Raw genomic sequence first — 12,547 nt, 5'->3', positions numbered from 1 at the left:
CTTCTACAGTGAAAATTATAGTACTCTGAAAAAAAAAAATACTAACGAGACATCAGAAAATGGAAAGATATTCCTTGTGTCTGAATAGGCAGAACCAATATTGTCAAAATGGCCATGCTTCTAAAATTGGTATATAGATTTAACACAATCCCAAGCAAAATATCAAAAGCATTCTTCATAGAACTGGAGAAAATAATTTTAAAATTCATATGGAACCAGAGTAGACCTAGAATTGCAAAAGCAAACCTGGGTAAAAAGAGCAAAGTGAGAGGTATTACAATCCCAGATTAAAGCTATATTACAAAGTTACTGTGATAAAACAGCATGGTACTGGTACAAAAACAGACATGAGAATCAATGGAAGAGAACAGAGGATGCAGAAATAACAGCAAACACATTCAACTATTTGATCACTGACAAAGAGGCCAAAACCGTTCACTGGGGGAAAGATAGACTCTTTAATAAATGGTGCTGGGAAAATTGGCTATGGCACATGCAGAAGATTGAATCTATACCCATATCTCTCACCATGTGCTAAACTAAAATAAAAGTGGATCAAAGAACTAAATGTTCAAACAGAAACACTTAAACTGCTGGAAGACAAAATAGGTAAAACTTTCAAAGTTATAGACATAGGCAAGGACTTTCTGAACAGATCCTCAGTTGCACGGGAAATAGTGCTGAGAATCAACAAATTGGATCATATCAAATTAAAAAACTTCTGCACAGTAAAAGAAACAACCAACACATTGAAAAGACAACTTACAGAATGGGAAAAAAATTTTCCAGCTGTTCCCCAGACAAAAGACTAACATCTGGAACATATAAAGAACTAAAAAAATTGGACCACCAAAATAAAAGACCCAACCAAAACATGGGCAAGTGAAATGAACTGACCCTTCAAAAATAAGAAGTATACACGGCCAATGAGTAAAGAAATGTTCAACATTGCTGGCCATTAAAGAAATGCAAATTAAAACAACACTGACATTTCATCTTCCATAGGAAGAATGGCCATCACCAAGAAATCAAATAATAGCAAATGCTGGAGAAACTTCAGGGTAAAAGGAACATTTCCTCATTGCTGGTAGGAATGTAGACTAGAACAACTACTATGGAAATTAGCATGGAATTCCTCAAAAAGCTGGAACTAGAAATTCCATTTGACTCAGCTGTTCCCTTTCCTGAAATTTAGTTATTTCTCTTCCAGTCTCTTCTGAAAAAGTTAAAGACATCATATTAAAGTGATACATATATCCATGTTTATAGCAGGACAATTCATAATAGCTAAATCTTGGATCCAGCTTGTATATTTATCAAGAGATAAAGAAAACGTGGTGTTTATACACAGTGGAGTACTACTGCGCCATAAAGAAGAATAAACTTGCACCACTTTTAGGAAGATGGCTGCATCTTTTTTTTTCCATTAAGTTTATTGGTACATTTTAGGTATAAAATACAGTTACATTCAGCACTGGGATCTTGTACCATTACATGAGTCTCTTGGTTCTTATTTTTTCCCCTTCCCTTTCCCTCCTTTCACCCCCTCCACCCTTCCCTACTTGCAAAGACCTTGTTTCCATTTTTTTCCTTTTCTCATATTTTTTCTTTTCCCTTTTTTCCTTTCCCCTACCCCTCCCACTTCCCCGATCCTTTAGACCTTTTCTTCCTATTATACAAAATCTAATATACATTTTAAAAATTAAAATATCATGACCTAGGAGACATTACCACAGATTTTACAGAATTTAAAAGAATATAGAAAGCATATTACAAAAATCTGTTTTGAAATAAATTTGACAACTTCTAAGAAGTACCTTGGAAGACAAATTAATGAAACTAACTCTGAAGGAAATATAACATTTGAATAGCACCTATTAAAGAACGTATATTCCTAGCTTGAAAACCTACCTATATGACAACAGCAGGTTCATATATGTTTTAACTGTTAAATTATATCAAACAAAGCAGAAAAAAGAAGGAACACTTCTCCCCTCATTTTAGGAACTCAACATTGTGCTAATCCTAAAACTGGATAAAGATAATAGAAAAAAAAAGTATGAACACAGATAGAAATTTGTTTAACAAAACAAACTATTAGAAGTCAGATTTGGCAGCATGTAGATAGTGGTTTTGTTATAGGTATGGCAGTGTTGGTTCAGCATTGGAAGATCCACCCCCAAAAGTCATCATTTTAACAGAGGAAAGGAAAAAGCCATATGATCCTGTCAGTAGTTGGAGAAAAAGTATTGGACTAAATTCTACAGCTGTTCATGGTAAAAGCTATCAGGAAACTAGAAGTAGAACCGAACCTTCTCAACAGATTAAAGACATGTACTCCATACTTCCAGTGAGAATGCCTTATATGAATGGAGAAGATACAATGCTCTCTCCTTAAGGTGGGGAACAAGGGCAGATATGCTTACTCTTTATCTGTCCATTAAACTTTGAAACCTAGGCCCCACCAAAATAGTCTGGCAATAAAATGACACAATTAGGATAGGATTGGCAAGGTAGAAGCAAAATCTTTATATGTCAATGAAATGATCATCTACAGAGAAAATATTAAGAAATCTCTAGGAGCCCCTAGAACTTGTATTTGAATTTAGCAGGATTAGAAAACACAAGGTATATCTAAAAATTCAGGTCTGTGTATACTTGCTATAAATGAAGAATTGGATATGGAAATTTAAAAGTTAAGTAGGAGTACAAAGGACCTAGAAAAGTTAAAAGAAACAAAACAAAACAGTGTTGGAAGACGTTTAGTACCTAATTTTAAGACTTCTTCTGAAGCTACAGTAATCAAGGCAGTGTTGGTGTAAGGAAAGACATATAGATCATTTGAATAAAACAGAGAATCTAGAAATAGAACCACACATATATGGTCCACTGAGTTTTGAAAGATTATTTAACATTAGCATTTTATAGAATATAAACTCAATTTAAGAGCTGAGGAAGAGATAGTGTTTTCAGCAAATGGCACCAGAACACCTGGTATCCATATATAAAAAATTAACCTCAATGTTTTATTTCCATACATGAAAATAACTTGAAGGGATCTATGAATCTAAATATGAAAGCCTAAATGTATAAAACTAAGAAGAAATTATGAGGGAAAATGTTTATGAATTTAGTGTAGGGTAGACAAGAACTACCTAGGATACAAAAACCATGATGTATAAAAGAAAAAAATTGATAAATGAGATTCCATCAAAATTTAGAACTTTGAATGACATCATTAAAATGAAAAGTAGTCCTTAAATAGATCATATTTACAAAGCATATAACCTATGACCAGAATATATAAAGAACTCTTACAGCTCATTAATAGACAACCCAATTAAAAAGTAAGCATAAGAAGATGATAAATAGCCAGTAGAGCACAAGGAAAGGTGTGCAACTCTAGAATCAGAAAAATACTAATCAGTACAATAACCAGATTGAATTATACACTCATTAGGGAGATGAAGTTAAAAATTTTAAAAGCCTTGTCATGACTTTTTCTTTTTGTTGGATTCTCCCCCTTTGTGTTTAATTTGTCACACCCAATGGATTCATTCTGTTGGGTTTCCTGGGGTTGTGATCCTCATTGTCTTTTCCTAGAACATTGTCTAAAATTTTTTGGAGAGCTGGATTGGTATTCATGAAGTTCCTGAGGTTCTCTTTATCATGAAAGTATCTTATTTCTCCATCAATTTTGAAAGATAGTTTTGCAGGGTATATCAATCTGGGTTGGAGGCTGTTTTCCTTTAGGGCTTGGAATATGCCACTCCAAGCTCTTCTTGCCTTGATAATTTGTGTTGAGAAGTCTTCTGTGATTCTGATGGGCTTTCCTTTGTATGTGATTTGTTTCTTTTCTCTCACTGCTTGTAGAATTTTGTTCTTCTGTTGGATTTCTGGAATCCTAACTATTATATACCTATGTGTAGGTTTTTTTTGATTAAGGATAGCTGGAGTCCTATATGCCTCACTTATCTGTATGTCAAGTTCTTTCCCCCTCCTTGGGAAGTTTTCTGCCATCACTTCTGTGAAGAGTTTTTTTATGTCATCTGCACTCTCTCCTCTTTCTTCATTGACTCCAATCAGTCTTATGTTATTCTTTGCATCATCTAGCAGCTGCTGGATTGATTTCTCATGGTCCCTTACAATGTTAAAGAAATTTTTCTTTTCCTGGTCACTAATTGCAATCTTATTTTCTATATCTGAAATTCTATCCTCACATTGGTTCATTCTGCTGTGCAGACTTTCAGTGGAGTTTTTAATCTCCTGGAAATCTGTTTCCATCTGTTTTATGGATTCCATTTGTTTCCTATGTTGGGATTCCATCATGTTCCTCAGATCCTCTATTTTTTTTTATCTGTGTTCTCTCTAGATTTATTAATCATGTCTTTCACCATGAGCACAATCTTTGCTGTTATCTGAGTATTTCTGATTTCATTTTTCCCAGATCCTCTTTTGTTGCCAGTTTAGAGTCCAGGTGTCTGAGTATCAGATTGTTCCATCTTGTTTCCCTTTGAGTTTGCTGTAGGTGATCCAGAAGTCTGTTTTTGAGGCTTGTTTACGTGTCTTCTCATTTCCACAGGTGGGTGCTTCTGGCATCCACGAGGCTCACCTTCTCTGCCCTAGCAGCGTGGGATGGCAGCCAATGGCTGCATCTTGAGACCACAGTGTTAAGTGAAATAAATTAGACACCCAAGATTAAATATCACATGGATTTTCTTTCTTTCTTTTTTTTTCTTTTTTGGTACCGGGGATCAAACTCGGGTTCTTGTCCTTGCTAGGCAGGCAGCAGAACCACTAAGCTAAAACCCCAGCCATCACATGGATTTTCTTACAGGAGAAGTCCAAAGTATAAATAAAGAGCAAAAGAAAAGGTAGCTAATAGGAAGTAAAGAGGTAGGTCTTTCTCAAAGGAGAAGAGAAGCAAGAGATGAAGGGAGGAGAGAGGAAAGGAGATTTGTAAAAGGAATTAAAATTTGTTATAGACATGTACCAACTACACACTATGTATTGCAAACATATAAAAAACATATCAAGAGATTGTTGGAGGAGTGAATGAGGAAAGGGAAAGAGCATTAAAAAAAGGAATTAAGGTGTTCTATGTACATGAACCATTTCTCCACAAGGAATGTCAATATTACATACTACAAACATGTATTAATAAAAAAAAGAAAAACTATTGGACACCCACAGAAAAAGGAACTAAAATAATTAGACCCTCTAAACTAAAAGACATAGTCCAGAAATGGGCAGTAGAAATGAATAGACACTTTTCAAAAGAAGAAATACAAATGACCAATAAATACAGGAAAAATTGTTCAACTTCACTGGCCATTAAATGCAAATTTAAACAAGATTTTATCCTGCTCTAGAAAGAATGGCTATTATCAATCAGTAACAAAAATACTGGTGAGGATGTGGTGATAAAGGAACCTTCCTACATTGCTGGTGGGAATATAAACCAATATACCACTTTGGAAATCAGCATGGAGATTTCTCACAAAAACTAAAACTAGACATTCCATTGGACCAAGTTATTCCCCTCCTACATATCTTCTCAAAAGAGTGAAAGCATTATATTACAGTGATACTTGCATATATGTTTATAGCAGCACAATTCATAATAGCTAAATCTTGGAAGCAGACTCTATGTCCATTGACAAAGGGATAAAGAAAATGTGGTGTCTATACAAGATCTATACTACTCAGCTATAAAGAAAGGTAAGTTGAAACATTTGTAGAAAAATGGATGCATCTTGAAAACAATGTTAAGTGAAATAAATCAGACACACAGACTTAAATACCATATGTTTTCTCTCATGAGAAATCCAAAGTACAAATAAAGAGCAAAGTAAAAGACGGATAAAAAGAAACTGGGAGATCTTTTGCAAATGGCAAGGGGACCAAGGAGACCAAGGTAGGAGGAGAGAGGGAAAGGGATGCAATAACATTGAAGGCGTCTCACTCCCCACAGTGAATATCATCACTATGTGTCCTAAACATGGACTAAAACCATTAAAATGGGGCAGGGATCCAGAGAGAGAGGGATGGAGGAGAATGGGAAGGGGAATAAGAGGAACTGAAATATGTTAACCACGTTTACCTGTAAACATGTCCTGTAGACATGTGCTAATAAAAGAATGTGAAACCGTCGTAAGTACATTTTCACACAGCAAAACAACAGGCAGGAACAAATTTCCTAAACCAGCCAGCCAGCCATGAGGTTCTCTTGCTAGAAACCCAGGTCATGGTAATCCTTGTACTCATAATTGTTTACATCCTTTGAGTCCTTCAAGAAATAAAGTCATGACCTACACATTCAATCCGGGCAGGTGGAGTTTTTGTTCACAGATGACAAAAGCATAAGGTGAGCTCCAGTTTGCAGGTACGAGGTATTATGTTCAGCTGGCCAGTCAGCTACGAAGTTCATGCCCCTCCTTACAGTGACAACAGCCTCCAGAGGCCTGCAGAAGCCTCCAGAGCATGGTAACCTGTGCTGTGTCCCCCTCCCCTGGCAGAGTCCATCCTGGGGCAGAAGGCACTCCCTGTACCTTCTCTGCCTGCAGCTGTCCTCCTGTTCTGTGCGCTTGTCACAAATAGGGAAACCCTGTAGCATTGTGACTGTCAGCCAGGCAAAGTCAGCTTTTTTTGTGTCACACGCAAGTTTCTGTGCTTTCTTAGCTACAGTGGTGGGACATTTGCTTTAGGGCGTGCACTTTTCTCAAAGCATGTTCTGAACCCTTTAGTCTGGAAGTCTTCTCAGCTGCTGAATGTAGGGTGAGAAGCATCCTGGCCCTCTACAGCCCATGTAGAAGTCACCTAAACCAGCAAGACAGCTTTTCTTACTTTAAATTTCACATGAAGATAGATAGTGAACTATGCAGGAAATGACAGGAGACTTTTTTTCTGCTTTGACGTGGATACAATGAGGCCAGCTTTTTCCTGGGCACCTAGACATGAGCAGGTGACATGAGGTCCTGTCTAACAGCTGTGTATTGTATCTGTATGTTTGAGGGTGGGTTAGACAGAGTACAGGAGAAACTGGGCAAGCGCCCCCCGCCCCCAGCTCTGTTATTCTATCATGTTTTAAAAATTCAAAAGTGGTGCTAGTAATTTCAGCATTTCATATTACACCTATGTGTCTCTCCACTTGAAAAATAAATTTGGTAACATAGAATGCTGTCATGGAGCCTGTATATTTTTACTATTTACGTAATTTTAAACATGCATTGAATGTAATGAGAGATGAACAATTTCAAGGAAACTCAACCCCAAGATTATCACTCTTGTTTCTCAGGAAATGAAGGCCATTGTGGCTCAGTGATCTTCCTGAGCTTACACAGGTAGTGGGGAGGGGGAAGGGAGCCTTGGTCAGAAGCTGTGGCTACCACCCTACATTGTCCCCCGATAATGACATGTTGGGACAGCATTGGCCTGAGCAGATAAAGCCATGTCCCTAGTCCCCTGTGATGTGTCCACCAGCAGTGTCAAGGGTGGAGGAGGAAGCCCAGGCAGGTGGGACCCTGGCGGCCAAGACTTGGGAATAGGGATATGTTAGGCTGTCAGACTGAGAAGTGAGGAAAAACGTGGGCCATGGGAGAAAGTTTCTCCTTAATGGTTTCCCTAAGATGAAAGGTGGTGTTCTGGCCACCAATTATTTTGACATGAAGCTTAGAGATGGAATAAGGGTGTTAAAAATAAATTTATGAAGGTAATTGGATAGATGAAATCACTAATACCCGTGAAATATTAGAATTCAAATGGACTTGAAAAACCATAAAGATGTCAAATAATTTGTTTAGAAAGAGTTAAGTTCACACATTAAAAACAAATATGTCAATTATGTAGGTGGAACCGAGGCCATTTCTTTACCTTAATGAGCCAGAAGACACATCTGCCTGCAGGACACAGCCAGCTGTGTGGTGTCTGTGACGTGTGCCATGAGCCGCACCAACACTGCCCCCCTCAGGATTTATTTGTAGATGAGATTTAGAAACTCATTCACTAATGGCTCTGACAATTCAAATTAGGAGAATATTTTGCTTCATCTGATGAGATTAATGAAGAACATTGTTAGAGGATTCTAGATTATTCAGAGTGTCTTGTTTTCTGCCCCTCAGAGGTTTCCTGGTAAGTGATACAATGCCTTTCTGGAAGTGTAAATGACTTCGATTTCCAGGCCCCATTTTTGTAGCACCCATAATGACTTCGATTTTGTGGTAGGTGTACAAAGGCACTCTCAGCCGCCATTAAAGAAAATTTGAAAATTTTTCCATTTGTAGAATTATGCTCCGTGTACTTTTTTGTGTTTATCACACACGAGCTAAGGGACACTTGTTTAGAGAAAGGTGGACAGAATAGTCCTTTCTTCTTGCAAATTTCCCACATTTCATTTCTGACAGAAGTAACTGTGACTTATTAAATGAATTCCTCCAATGAATGAGTGGAATAAGTGCGTCAGAGTAGAGGGTGAGGATGCCCTGAGGTCAAACTGAGCTAAAGGTTTGAGAGATCCTATGCTTTGGCACAAGGACTGTGCATCTGAGGCAGGAGAGGGACTGCTTCTCCAGGCTGTGTTTTGGGTGAACACAGGGCAGAGTTTCAGCTGATCCGAGGCAAAATGTCATCAAAACAAGAAATAAACCTTTGCGGTTCTAATGGACTTATTACTGTCTCTTAACCTTGCAAAAGCAGATGGATGTATACTCACTTGCGGAGGAAGTTCAGAGCTTACTCTCTCACTGATGATGTCGCCTTCAAGGATCCAGGCTTCCTACTGGTCTCAGTTCCTGTTCCCATCTTGGTTGACCCCAAAGCCTTGTCTCTTCTAAGGGAAATTCATCAATAAATGTCAGGCACTGTGAATGTCCAGCACATGTTCACCTCTCCCTTTGCATGTACTTCTCAGCCCATGGCTCTTGAATAAGTCCCCCTGATTAGTAACATTCAATCAAATATGAAAGAAGTGCTATGTATCACTTTTAAGCCACAGTAGAGAGCCCTCTCTCTTGTCTAGTTTGCTCACCATGGAGGAGGCCTTGTGCTTTGATATGCAGCCATGAATGGAAGAGTAGATCACTTGAATGGAGGAGAGTTGCCTACAGAAGCCATCCTTTTGTAGAAATGAGAAACAACCTTTCCTGTCAAGCCCTGTACATTTTGGAATTGCTCTTTTATTGCAGCAAAGCCTGAAGGAAATGGATGTGACTTATTTCTACCCCTGAGAGAGGCTCAGGGACTTGCAATATGAATGAAGGATTGTATTACTTTCCAGAAAGAAGGGAGCAAGTAATCTAAGTACTCAAGCAACCTGCCCAAAGAGAACTAGAAAGCTCTGTGGCAGCCTGAGAGACAGGAGCAAGGAAAAGGCATTTCTGGAAATTTGTATCTGCATTGTATCTCTCATGCAGCTTTTGGAGTCTATGATTATCTTTGTGTATTTTAAGGCATGCCAAGTTGAGAAGTGGCTCTTAAAATTTCCTGACTTCTTGGTGCTTTGGGGAACAGGGTGGAAGCCATGAACACACTCTTGGAGGAACATACTCTTAACTCTGGGCTCATAAAATTCTCACAGCTACATCTTGGGCAAATAGAAATCTAAAGTACATTTTTTTAAAAAGCAGTAAATAAGCCACAATAAGATTCAATAGAAATGATGAGAAGACAATTATGCTTCGATGGGCTCAGATATTAGAATTTTTAGAATATAAAATCAGTAGACTTAAAGCATTTGAATAAATATGAGAGGTAATTAGATACCTGAACAATGAGGAGAAAAATATTTTAAAAATAGGGGTTTTGACAAAAAAATCTATTAGAACTCAAGAAGAACAATGAATTGGAGGGTGGGTAGCTAGAGAAATACCAATAAGTTGACTCAGATGAAGAGATGAAAAATATGAAGAAGTGACTAAGGGACTCGGAGGAGAGAGCGACATGACTGTCAGAATTCCAGAAGACAAAAATATCAAGAGTTGACAAGTTTGATATTGAAAGAGTTAATGGCTAAGAATTTTCTAGAACCGCTGAAAAATATTAATCCTTAGCTTCAAACACTCAACATCAAATGGTTTGAAAGTGAATACTATCACAAACATTAAAGTGCAATTATAAAACACCATTAAGAAAGACAAAATATCAAAAGTAAAGAAAAAAGTCAAATTATTTACACAGGAATGACAAAACGCATAACAGAAAACTTCTCAGGAGAGGGCCGGGGATTTAGCTCAGTGGTGCTGCCGTCTGCTTCACAAGCTGCAAGGTCCTGAGTTTGATCCCCAGTACCAAAGAAAGAAAGAAAGAAAGAAAGAAAGAAAGAAAGAAAGAAAGAAAACTTCTCAGGAGCAAAAATATAGGCTGAAGAATGCAGAATAATAGCTTCACTGTGCTGAGAGGATAGAATTGCCTGTCCTGTTATTATTCAATGATAAGGGGCAGTTAAATTGTGTTAGAAAGAAAATGAGCAATTTTTATCGTTGGTTCTCACTAAAGAAAATCTAAAATGCATTCTCTAAGCAGAAGGAAAAGGCTTAAAATGCAGAGAGGAAGATGAAGAAAACAGCTGACAAGCAGTTAGGTAAGTGAAGTGAACCTTGGCTCTGTAGTAATGATGCCTCATGGAAGAAATTTCAAAGAACTAAACGATGGAACAATAAAACCAGATAGAGTGAGAAGGGTGATGGGAGCTAAAAAAGTATTCTGAGGCTGAGTTGCTTGGAAGCAGCCAGTGATAGCAACTAATCTTAAATTCTATTCATTGAAATTTAGTAGCTTCTAGGGCCAGGGATTTAGCTCAGTGGCACCATGCTTGCCTTGCAAACAAATGCAAGGTCCTAAGTTTGATCCCCAGTACAAAAAAAAAGAAGAAGAAAGAAAGAAATTTAGTAGCTTCTAAGCTTATGTCTCCAGCTTTAATCTCTCCATTAACTCAATATTAATCTATCCAGTTGTATGTTTGCCAAGCCCCTATCTAATAAGCATCTAAAATGTTATTATTTTTTCCTGCTTACACTTGAGTGTTGATTGCGTGCCAGGAACTATCTTAGGTTCTGGAGATAGAACAATTAATAAGACAATGAAGGGAGGGCAGGAGAATGGGGGGTGGGGTGGGGAGAATCAAGGTAGATTATGTAAAGGTGCGAATTCCCAATAACGAATGTCATTATATTGTATACCTAAAATGTACCAATAAAATTAAAATATACAAAATAAAATATTTAGATATTTGAAATAAAGTCTCTTCTTCCATGGGTTTTCATGGCAAGACATTAAAAAAGAAATAAAACTATAATGTGGCACATGGTAAATGCTATGAAAGAGAATAAAGCAGGATAAGAGACAGAGACTGGTTTGAGAGTGCAGTGATGCACTGGGTGATTGGAAGCCTTCTGCAGACAGGGGAAAGAACATTCCAGTGAGATGACAGCAGAGGAGCAGCCTTCAGGAAGCAGCAAAGTGTGCAAATAAATGTTAAAAAGAAGTCCATGCAGATCAGTCCTACCAATAAATATACATGGACTACACTCACCAGTTCAAAAATAGAGATTGTGAAACTGAATTTTAAAGTAATGCATTTATGTGCTGTTTTGAAGAGGTCACAGGATATATGAAGGGTACAAAAGAATAACAGAATAGGATGCAAGGAATGTCAACTTTAGTAGTAACAGACAAATTATGTGTTAAAGGCAAAACCAAAAACAAGACATTTATCATAATACTAATTACATGAGACTAAAAGAAAGGAAAAACAAACCCCCAAACTGACAAAGCCACCCCAGTGCAACTATTTGAGAACACACCACAAATGCGTAAGGAAATGACTCGCAGCCGGTACATTTGGATTATATGGCGACTGTGTTTGGGGGTAAAAGCTGTGAAGTACATAAAAATGATTTCCATGTTACTGATGAGTTTTTAAATATTTTAAGCTGGAAGGAGGGTTTGTATGTTTGACATAATTTCATGATATGTGTTTCATGTTAAAAATAGTTCATAATGATAAAAATTCTCCCTCAAGTCACACTCGATTGTAAGACCTCTAGAAAATGGACTTGAATAAACCTGTTTGAAACGATCTCTTTATACAAGAGATAAAGTACACGGTAGGCATTTGATGAGCTGCATCAAAATTTTTCTATAAAAAGAGGGAGAAGAGAGAGAGGGAGATAGAGAAAGGAAATAGTAGTTGCTTCCCACACTCCTCAAAGCAAGGGCACTCCCCTTTCTTCTCTTTGTATACTTTTATTGCAGTTCTTGCCTGCTTTATTCACATTCACAGGGAGCCCCTTCAGGAAGTCATAGCCAGTATTCTTTGTGTTACTGTTCCCGGCAGCCTTGTGTCCAGCGTGTAATGGACACTCAGTCACCATGTGGAGAATGCTGGAAACATGCTGGTGGTTTTGAAATAAAATATGGACAAATCATATAAACATTACAAGTACGAATATCAATTTCAGCTCTCTCTTTGGGAACTACTCAAACAGGATACTCTTTACTACCACTACTTGAACAGCTCAATTTCGTGTTGCCGTATGCATTTGAGTTACAG

Source organism: Heterocephalus glaber, unplaced genomic scaffold (genome assembly GCF_053883595.1).
Source record: "Heterocephalus glaber isolate CG9 unplaced genomic scaffold, H.glaber_assembly_v1.0 deba00000331, whole genome shotgun sequence".
NCBI lineage: Eukaryota > Metazoa > Chordata > Mammalia > Rodentia > Bathyergidae > Heterocephalus > Heterocephalus glaber.
This window is presented reverse-complemented; position numbering follows the sequence as displayed.